We start from the raw sequence: 10,225 nt of genomic DNA on the forward strand, positions 1-10,225 counted from the left end.
AAACCCCAGAGGAGGGTGTTTAGAGAACTAGAAGAGGGCCTTCAGGGAAAAGGGAGGACGTGCCAATGTGGCCAGACAGAGCCCACACAGATGGGCGCGCTCCGCTGGCCTGACGGCCTGGATGGTAGCAGAGGCTGACCCAGAGTCCCCACCACGGATTCCAGAGGTACTGTTCTGGAAAATGTTCTGATGTGGAACAGCTCCCCACCAGGCCTGTCCCACTCCCTTAACCCCTACCCCCCAGAGAGAGGGCAGAACACAGAATAGGAGAAGTCCTTTAATCAGAAACTGCTGTGGCAAAACCAATGCAATATTGTAAAGTAAAATAAATTAATTAATTAAAAAAAAACACAACTGCTGTGAGACTGGGGCAGAGAGGGGGCAAAACAAGGGGCAGAGGACGCTCTGGTGGAGGCAGAACAAGAGGCAACAGGCTTGGCCACAGCTTGCCGGCCCTGGAGGTAACAGCTGCTCCTCTTGCAGGAAGATACTGGGCTCAACCTGTGAAACAGCAGTCAGGGAAGAGCCTCAAGCCAGGGCCAGCCCACAGCCCTGCTCAACAGCCAACGTTGTGGGGAGGGGTATGGAACGTGTAACACTCACTTCAAGGGATCCGGAACTTCTCAGCCAGGTACTGCAAGGAGGCTGCAACAGGGAGAGGCATAAACAGGTGCTCCAGACAGACGGACATAGAAGCCTGTCCCCCTGTCCCCGTGGGGAACCACCTAGCCCTGCAACCTGAAACCCACGTACCCCCAGCCCTGATGCAAAGAAAGAGCTCTGGGCCCGATCGGGCCCCACTACCGGAATTAAATGTGGAGCCATTTCCTAAAAGGAAATAAAATGTGCCAGCAGCCCTCAAGCTTGGGGCCACGCCCAAACCATTCAAAAATTGTCTCGCAAAATATCCAACAAGAACCTTAGAGGCCACACCAGATCACCAAGGCATCTCTACAAGTCCTATCAGAAGGAACTCTCTAGGACTCGAATGGCTGGCAGAGTGTGCACGCAGTCCACACAGTACGTTGTTACTTGTCCGCACGCCCAGCCCAACATGCACCGCACGCTCCGGGGGCAGGCTTGCTAGGTTCTCCTCCCCACAGGAATGCTGCTCCCTGAGAGGCCCCCTGCACTTGCAGCCCACCCCACCCCAAGGGCCCACCCCGCTTCTGCACTAAGAACCCGCCGCTCTCTGTCCCTGGTTCCTCATACCAAGTTGCTTCTTAAGGTCGTCTATTTCTTTCTCTAGCACCAGACACTAGGCCAGCAGACACAGGAGGAAGAGAAATGGTTAGTATACACCCGGCTCCCCTCTCCTCCTCCTCCTCTCCTCTCCCCCGGACCCTCCATCCCAAAGCCAGGTATCCAGACTGGCAAGGGAAAGACTTTCCTCAGTGGAAAGGAGGTGGGCTCCCTCCCTGGGGTATGGGATGGGGCCAGGGGGCAGGCGGGGAGGGGGCCCACACATGTCAGTTGTACTTGGACCCAGATCCCACCATGGGGTTTGGGTGTGCATTTCCAGGAGTCAGAAGAAGCATTACCCGAGGACAGCCGTGCCTTCCGGGTGGCTGCTGCTGCCTTTTCGGTCTTGGGTGATGGTCAGCTGGTTTCTGGTCACCTGACAGGGAAATGACACACAATCCAGCTTCCCAGGCTCCCAGTGAGGTGGAAAGGGCCAAGCAGGGTCTAACGCGAGGTGAGGCAGTACCACCCTCTGCTAGCATCAAGCCTCCCCTGCTCTGCCCGGCAGGCAGCCCAAACCTTTTCTCTGGGCCTGCCCCTCCTATTCCGCAGGGGCAGCCATTTCACCACGATGGTCGCCAAAGACTGTGGTTCTGGGTTCGAGCCTCCCAGAGCGGCAGCCACAGCCAGCACCTGGGAGAGCAATGTGGGCGAACAGCACTTCACAGAAAAGGCTATTAGCCTGCAGGTCTACGCCCAGAGTAGCTGTTGGGGCACTGCCACCAATCACCCCTGCCAAACAAATCCCACACAGAAGGTGATGGGGCCAGGGCCAGCCCTGTTGACACCCTGTTTCCCATGGAGGAAGTGGCCTGAGAGCAAGGCTGAGCCCCCAGAAAAGAGAGAGTGAGTCAGAGACAGAGGTTTCTGCCCTCACCCCTGGTCTCCACCCCCCAAATCAAAACCCAGGACACTCACCTGAGGGGCCAGGCCCTCTGGGCATGACTTCTCCCTTGTTCATGGCCATGCGCTCTGAGTTTCCTGAATCCTGCCCGCCTCTGATGCTGAGGTTGGCGGTGCTGGGTTCTCCATGATGCACCCGTGGACAAGATGGCCACGGCCTGTCAGTGGTCAGCTAAAAACAAAGATTTCTCACTGATCTGGAGTAAGGACGTGTGTGTGTGTATGTGTGTGTGTGTGTGTGTGTGTGTGTGTGCACGCGCGCACGCGCACACGTGTGTGTACCAGTGCATTTATGTGTCTTTGTCTGTGTGTGAGAGAGCTCGTATGAGTCAAGACCGAGCTGAGGCAGGGAATTGGAAAGAGAATTGAAAGGCTGATCTCTTTAGCACATTCTCCGTCAGTCAGCCCCAGGCCAGCAGGCAGAGCTGAGCAGGGGACAACAGTGTGGCACTGAGAAAGCCCGGGGTCCCTGCAAGGAAGGTTTGGGGAACAGCCAGGAAGCAGGATTCAGGAAAGTGATGCGTCTCAACACCGAAGCTCTGTGAAGCTTTTAAGGGGTCCCCTCAAATCAATTCCCTTCCACGCCAGCCCCAGCCTCGTGGAGGAGGCTGGAAACAGGCCACGGGTGGAGAACGAGCCCAGCACACCCAAAGTGCTACCTTAACGTTTGTCCCTAGTAAAAGGACCCCAATCTGGCATCCTAATGACCCCGTGACTGAGGGTCACCCAGTGATGACCCCTGAGGAATGGAGAGAGGGGAGCACGGGGTGAAGACGTGTGTCCTGGGGAGGGTGGGAGGGGAAGAGTGGGGAGAGAGGAGGGGCCTGGCCTACTCACTTGGCCCTTTGTGGCTGGGTCTCTATTTGGGTCGTTGTCTTCTCCTGACACCACCGTTGCTGCCACCGACTCCCGGGCCCGCCTAGCCACGGATTTCTTCCTGGCGCCGGTGTGCTTGGACTCTTTGGCTCCCCCAGGGACCAAGGCATACTTCTGGGACCTCCCAGGCAGCGGGATGCCGGAGATTGGGGGTAAGGTGGCCGGAGCCAGGGGAGTGGCCGAACTTCCCCGTCCCCAGGAAGGGAAGGTTCTCCCCAGGGCAGGTTTGGAGACGGCCCCAAGGGATTTCTTCTCCTGGACCCTCTTCCTCCTAGGACTGGGCCGCGGCAGCCTGCCTGTAGCGGCAGCTGCAGTAGCTGCTGCTGCTGCTACTCCCGGGTAGCTGGGCAGGCTGCCCCCCTTCCCCCCGAGTACGCTCTGCATTTTCTTAGGAGGTGAGATGTCCTCCTGCTCTGCATCGCCCTGCTTGCCCTGCCTTTCCACAACCGAAATCAATCCTCGCGGAGCCGAGGACAGGCAAATGCCTGGCAAGTTAGGGAGATTCTCCCTGCCTTGGACTTTCGAGTGTCTGGGTGTGTCCCCAGGATCCTTGGGGCTGTTCAGCTTGGCCTGGCCTCCGTCTTTGGGATACATGCTCACCCTCATAGGCTGTATCTCACTGCACTCATCAGAGGACTCGGAGTCGGAGAACAGCCTGGCTGGGCTTACTGAGGGGGGCCACGGGCGATCCACAGCCACGTTCAACCTACTCTTAGTGCTTCTCTTAGGGTTCCCCCAGACCCGGCCCGTCCTGGGCCTGCCGACCCGGAGAGGGCTGGCCTCAGCCCGTGCCGCTTCCCCACACCTCTGGGCGGCTGCGCCTCGACTGCCGAGACACGCCTCCACGTCCAGCAAGGCAGACACGTGGCCGACCGCCTGGCTCTCCGGGGACATGTGTCTGAGGATGCCCCGCAAGTCCAGGTCGGCCAGCCTGCCGCACGATGGCCTGCAATGACTCGTCAGATAGCTGCAGGGCGTACCCTGTGTCGTCGGCCGGGGAGCCAGGTCGGCCTTCGCAGCCCAACAGCACCGGCCCTCCCGCTTCCAGCACCTCCCGCTCTGACTCGAAGCCCTCAGGGTCTGGGAAGCCATCCCCGCCCTCACCCTCGCCGCTTCGCGGTGCCCCCGGCTCGGGGCCGGGGTCGGGGCCGGGTCCCCGCGGGGCTGTGGAGCCGGCCTCAAGGCCGCTGGTCTGCTCCCCGCACTCTGAGCCAAAATCCGGTCCGCAAACAAGCTCCTTATCATCCGAGGAGCTCATGTCGCGATCTGGGTGGCCTCCGGACCTGGGGCGGTGACGGTTTATCAACCGGGTCGCGGTGGCGGCTGTGATGGCGGTCGGGGCAGCTGCGGCGGGTGGCGTCTGGAGGTGCCGTCAAGCACCACAGGCACCGCACGCGAGAGGTGGTCGCAAACGGACGCGAGGCTTTCAGCGTGCCAGCGCTGCCGCCTCCTCATTGGTCTGGTTCCCGCCAACCAGCACGCGCCTTGTTTGCCCGCCCCCTCGAGGTGTAACCAATGGGGTCGAGGGCCTCCTCTGGTTTGTTGCCAAGCCCAAAAGCCATGCCGGCAGTTGGCGAGTTGGCTGGTGAAGGTCATGCTGCGAGTGTATCTCTGTCAAGCCTCTCGTCCCACCTCCTCCTGTCCCACCTCCCCTTTCCGGTTAGAGTCACAGCCCTGAGTTCTGACTGTGTACAAAGTGGGTGGAGCGGGAGGCTGAGGCGGGGTTGGGGCGGGTAGTGAGGGTGCTGGGCGCCTAGCACGTGCTGAAAGCATTTGCCAGCCTTCCTTCCACCACAAGGCTTATGACCCAATGGGAGAATGGGCAGAGGAATCCCGCACTCAGTGATGAGTGGTCGGCGTACTTCTCCCTAAGAGGCCAGAGGACAAAGGGATCGTGGTTTTGTTCTGTAACATCTCTGCCTCAACTGCTCCATCAAACGTTCTTGGCAGGCAGATTTGGGGGACAGACTGGGGTTGACCTCACTCCCTCAGCTCTTTCCCCACTCTGAGGCAATTCAAAGAAGAGAGAGTCTCAGTCAGTGTCCAGTTACACCCGCAAAGATGCTCACCCCTGCTGATCCTGGAGATGTAAACTAAAACCACGGATCGGGCTTCACACACTAGGATGACAAGCTTCCAAGTGCTTAACCATTCTGAGAGTGGGAGAGTTTAGGAGCAAACCTCTGTGGCGGTGGTGCAAGAAATCCATTTGGGAGGTGATTTGGCAGAATCTATGAAAAGCAACTTACACAGCAGAGACCCCGTGCCCTGCACTCTTCTAAGTGCTGTACGTAAATAGTAATGCTTCCTTGTGACACTCCTAGGACTATAGTACTAATGATTACCAGCCTCTTACAGGTGAGGAAACAGGTACTGAGAGGTTCGGCCACTGGCCCATGGTCTTTTGGCCCATGGGGATAAGTGGTAGAATTGAAGCCAAGCAATCTGACTCCAGAGTCCTTGCTTTGATCCAAAGATCTAAAAAAGCTATTTTTTCCCCCTCTCTCAGGAAGTCCACTGCCTGGCACATCTTCTAAAATTGAGGGTTTATTTCTAAGATGTCTGTTTTACTCCATTGGTCTATGTGTTAATATGGCAGTAACGCACAGTTTTGATTACTGTAGCTTTGTAATGTTTTGAAATCAACAAGTGTGAGTTCTCTACTTTTTCTTTGTCCAAATTGCTTTGCTTATTAAGGATCTCTTTAGATTCTACTTAAGTTTTAGGACAAGTTTTTCTATTTCGGTAAAGCATGCTATTGGGATTTTGATAGGGTTTGCAGTGTGTAGATCACTCTGGGTCGTGTGTTAGAAGAACAGATCAAGTGGAGTGTGTGTGTGTGTGTGTGTGTGTGTGTGTGTAAAAGAATTGACTCATTCAATTATAGAGGCTGGTAAGTCCCAAGATCTAGAGGGTGAGTTGGCTAGCTGGAGACCCAGAAGAGCCAGTGGTTTAGCTCTAGTCCAGGTTAGAAGGCCTAAGAACCAAACCAGTAGAGCTGATATTTCAGTTTGGGTCTAAAGGCAGGAAAAGAAGCTGATGTCCCAGGTCCAAAGGCTTTCACGCAGGAGGAATTCTCTTACATGAGGAAAGGTTGCCTTTTTGTTTTATTATGACTATCAGCTGATTAGGTAAAGCCCACCCACATTATCGGTGTGGGGGGGCGGAATCTGTTTTACCCTGTTGACTGATTTAAATGTTAATCTCATGAAAAAGCACCCTACAGAAACACCCAGAATAATGTTTGACTAAATATCTAGCAACTCTGTGGGACCAGTCAAGCTGACTCATAAAATTAACCACCTCAGATAGTTTAGACTTCTTAACAATATTTAGTATTCCAGTCTGTGCAGACAGATGCCTTTCCATTTATTTGTCTTTTTCAGTTTCTTTCAGCAATGTTTTGTAGTTTGCAGTGTACAAGTTTTTTGGCTCCTTGCTTGAGTTTATTCCTCAGTATTTTATCCTTTTTTGCTGCTAATGTCAATGGAATTGTTTTCTTAATTTCCTTTTCAAATTGTTCTTTGTTAGTGTATAGTAATACAACTGAATTTTGCTTTTGGATTTTGTGTCCTACAACTTTGTTGAATTTGTTTACTAGTTCTACCAGTTGTGTGCACGTGTGTGTGTGTGGGCGCGTGTAATCTTTTGAGTTTTGCATGTACAAAATCACGCTCTCTTCAATAGAGCTAATTTTACTTCTTTCTGATTTGGATGCCTTTTATTTCTTTTGCTTTCCTAACAGCTCTGGCTATGACTTCCAGTTGTTGAATACTAACATAATGGTGAGAGCAGGCTTCCTTGCCTTGTTCCTTACCTTAGAAGAAGAGATTTCAGTTTTTCACCACTGAGGATGATGTTAGTTGTGGCCTTTATTATGTTGAGGTAATTTCTTTCTACTCCTAGTTCTTTGACTGTTTTTTTCTCATGGAGTGATGAATTTTTTATGCATCTATAGAGATGATCATGTGATTTTTGTCCTTCATTCTGTTAATGTGTTTTATTACATTGATTGATTTTTACATGCAACCAAGGGATAAATCCCTTTTGACCATGGTACATGGTCCTTCTAATGTGCCATTGAATTGTTTTGCTAGTATTTTGTTGAGGATTTTTGCATCTGCATTTGTCCGGGAAAGTGGCCTGTAGTGTTCTTTTCTTTTGGTGCCTTTGATATCAGGATAATGCTGGCCTCATAAAATGAGTTTGGAAGTGTTCCCTCTTCTTCAATTTTTTGGAAGCATTTGAGAAAGATTGGTATTAATTCTTTAAATGTTTGGTGGAATTCTCCAGTGACGCTATCAGTTCCTGATTTTGTGTGTGTGGGGGGTTGTGGGGGAGAGGTTTGTCATTACCAATTCAATCTCATTATTGGTCTATTGGGTTTTCTGTTTCTCCTTGATTCAGTTCTGGTAGATTGTGTGTTTCTAGGAATTTATTCATTTCTTCTAGGTTGTCCAATTTCTTGCCACAATTGTTCATAATATTCTTGTGTAATCCTGTTTGTTATTGTCGCATTGGTTATAATATCCCCTCTTTTATTTATGATTTTAGTAATTTTACTCTTTTTCTCTTAGTTAATCTAGGTAAGTATTTAAAAAAAATTCTTTGTGTATAAAGAAGTTTGCTCACAACAGTGTTGTTTATAAGGGCAAAAAACCCTGACTGCTACTTACATTTTCATCACAAAAGCTACTAATATCTGTTGAAACTTTACTATGTGCTAGGCCCTCTACATGCATTATGTCATTTAATTCTCACAACAGCCATGTGAGGTAGACACTAATCTTATCCCTATTTTATATACAAGGCACAAACTTGTGATAAATTGTCCAAAGTCAAAGATCTAGTAGGTGGTGCAATCAGGATTTAAAGTCTGGTCTTTGGGTTTATATAGATACAAATCTGTGTTATACAACTATTCGAAAAGGAAGCATGTTGCAATAAAAGATATAACTGCACTGTTCTAAGCAAGAATTCAAGAAATCTGCAAGTGCCTAAAAACGTTGTATTGAAACATGAATGTCCAGGATGGGTTTCTGGCAACCAGTGGGTGCAATGGCTCAGAAGCTTTTTTTTTTTTTTTTTTCTTTGGTTATGGGCCCTGTGTTAGTCTGTTCGAGTTGCCAAAACCAAATACCACAGGCTGGATGGCTTAAACAAAAGACATTTAGTTTCTCATAGTTCGGGATACCAGAAGTCCAAGATCAAGGTGCCAGCAAGTTCAACTCCTGGTGTAGGCACTCCTCTTGTATTGCAGTTGGCCACCTTCCCTCTGTTTCCTCACATGACATTTCCTCTGTGTGTGTATGGAGACAGAGAGAGCGCGCGCGCGAGAGATCTGGTAACTCCTCCTCTTATAAGGATGTCAGGTCCTTTGGGATTAGGGCCCCACTCTTACACCTCTGGATGTGTTGTGCTTGGTCACTCAGTTGTGTCCGACTCTTGGTGACCCCGTGAACTGTGGCACACCAGGCTCCTCTCTCCATGGGAATTCTCCAGGCAAGAATCCTGGAGTGGGTTGCCATGCCCTCCTCCAGGGGAACTTCCCAACACAGGGATGGAACTCAGGTGTGCCACACTGCAGGTGGGTTCGTTACCATCTAGCCACCAGGGAAGCCCAAGAATACTAGATTGGGTAGCGTATCCCTTCTCCAGGGGTACTTCCCGACACGGGAATCAAAACCTATATTGCAGGCAGCTTCTTTACCAGCTCCCTCAGTTAACCCTAATTACCTCTCTAAAGGCTCCATCTCCAAATTCAGCCACATTGAGGGTTAGGGCTTTAAGATAGGCATTTGAGGGCCACACAATTCAGCCCATAATAAGACTCCTTTGAGAATCTATTGAAAGCTCTATACACCCTCCCAAGAAGACTGTATACATTGCCTCCCACAACTCTGCACACAATTTCAGGAAGTTCTTGGAATCCAGGTTGAGAGCCACTGTTCTAGGTCACCTTCCTCTTTTCCCAGGTGGAGAAACAAGAGCTTCAGAAAGGGGAAGTGCTTTTCGTCAGGTTAGGAGAGAGGTAGGTCTCCTGATTGCTCATCAAGTGCTTTTACTCTGCCTTATGTTAGGCCTGTTAGGTCAACAATCCACGGTGACCCCAAAACACTAGCGATTCTGTGGGTGCAGTGAGGGGGAGTGCTTCACCTGGGATGCTCAAGTGAGTGAACAAGGCTCTAGCTATAACTGACAGTAAATGGGACCAATTTCATTGTTTCAAATTAGTCAGGAGGTTGGGAAGAAGCTGCCCCAGCTTCAACATACATCCACAAGAGTTCTGAGTGTGAGGCGATGCAGGTGCTTCTGTCCTAACAAACAGCCAAGTGGGGACTGAACAGGTAGAGTTGAACTGCCTGCTGGCCTGGACATGGCACTGTCCCTCTCCTCTCAGATTCCTATTTGTACACCCCTCAGGAGTAGACCTGTTAGATTTCTACATGAGATTATCTAGCTCTAATATTCTGTACGTCTGTGATTCTGGGGCAGGAACCATGCGGGACAAATCAGCTGAGGCATTTGGGTCCTAGTTCAGTTCAGTTCAGTCACTCAGTCGCGTCCGACTCTTTGCGACCCCATGAATTGCACGGCGCCAGGCCTCCCTGTCCATCCCCAACTCCCGGAGCTTACCCAAACTCATGTCCATCGAGTCGGTGATGCCATCCAGCCCTCTCATCCTCTGTCGTCCCATTCTCCTCCTGCCCCCAATCCCTCCCAGCATCAGAGTCTTCTCTAACGTGTCAACTCTTCGCATGAGGTGGCCAAAGTATTAGAGTTTCAGCTTTAGCATCAGTCCTTCCAAAGAACACCCAGGACTGATCTTTATAATGGCCCTAGAATCATGGGCAAAACAATTTTTTTTCAAAATGTCTTCTGATGGTGTCCAAGAATTAGCAATAAAACACATGTAGTTTAAAGAGATGAAAAATCCCAAATAAGCACAAGAAGACCCTTTACACGCTCAGTCATTTAAGGTAAAGTCTCAACAGAAATGTTTCCTAAATTTCTGTTTTGGGTCCATCCTTAAAAAGGGAGGCGAATTATAATAGCTGGAATTCTGAACAACAAGGTTAGAGGGTGGAACAGTATTTATAATGGGAAAAGTTATGTTATCTTTAGGCAGAGGGGTGGCCCCAGAAAATGACTCTTGTTTCATTTCATCAATCAACGAGCATTTACAAAACAAGACATTCTTCCT

General features: G+C 50.7%; 1 pseudogene; it reads right to left on the reverse strand.

The window, feature by feature from the left end:
- Positions 1 to 264: 264 nt before the first annotated feature.
- LOC123331911 lies at positions 265 to 4,420 on the reverse strand (annotated as a pseudogene).
- Positions 4,421 to 10,225: the final 5,805 nt, after the last annotated feature.

This window comes from Bubalus bubalis, chromosome X (genome assembly GCF_019923935.1).
Source record: "Bubalus bubalis isolate 160015118507 breed Murrah chromosome X, NDDB_SH_1, whole genome shotgun sequence".
In the NCBI taxonomy this organism is placed as follows: Eukaryota; Metazoa; Chordata; class Mammalia; order Artiodactyla; family Bovidae; genus Bubalus; species Bubalus bubalis.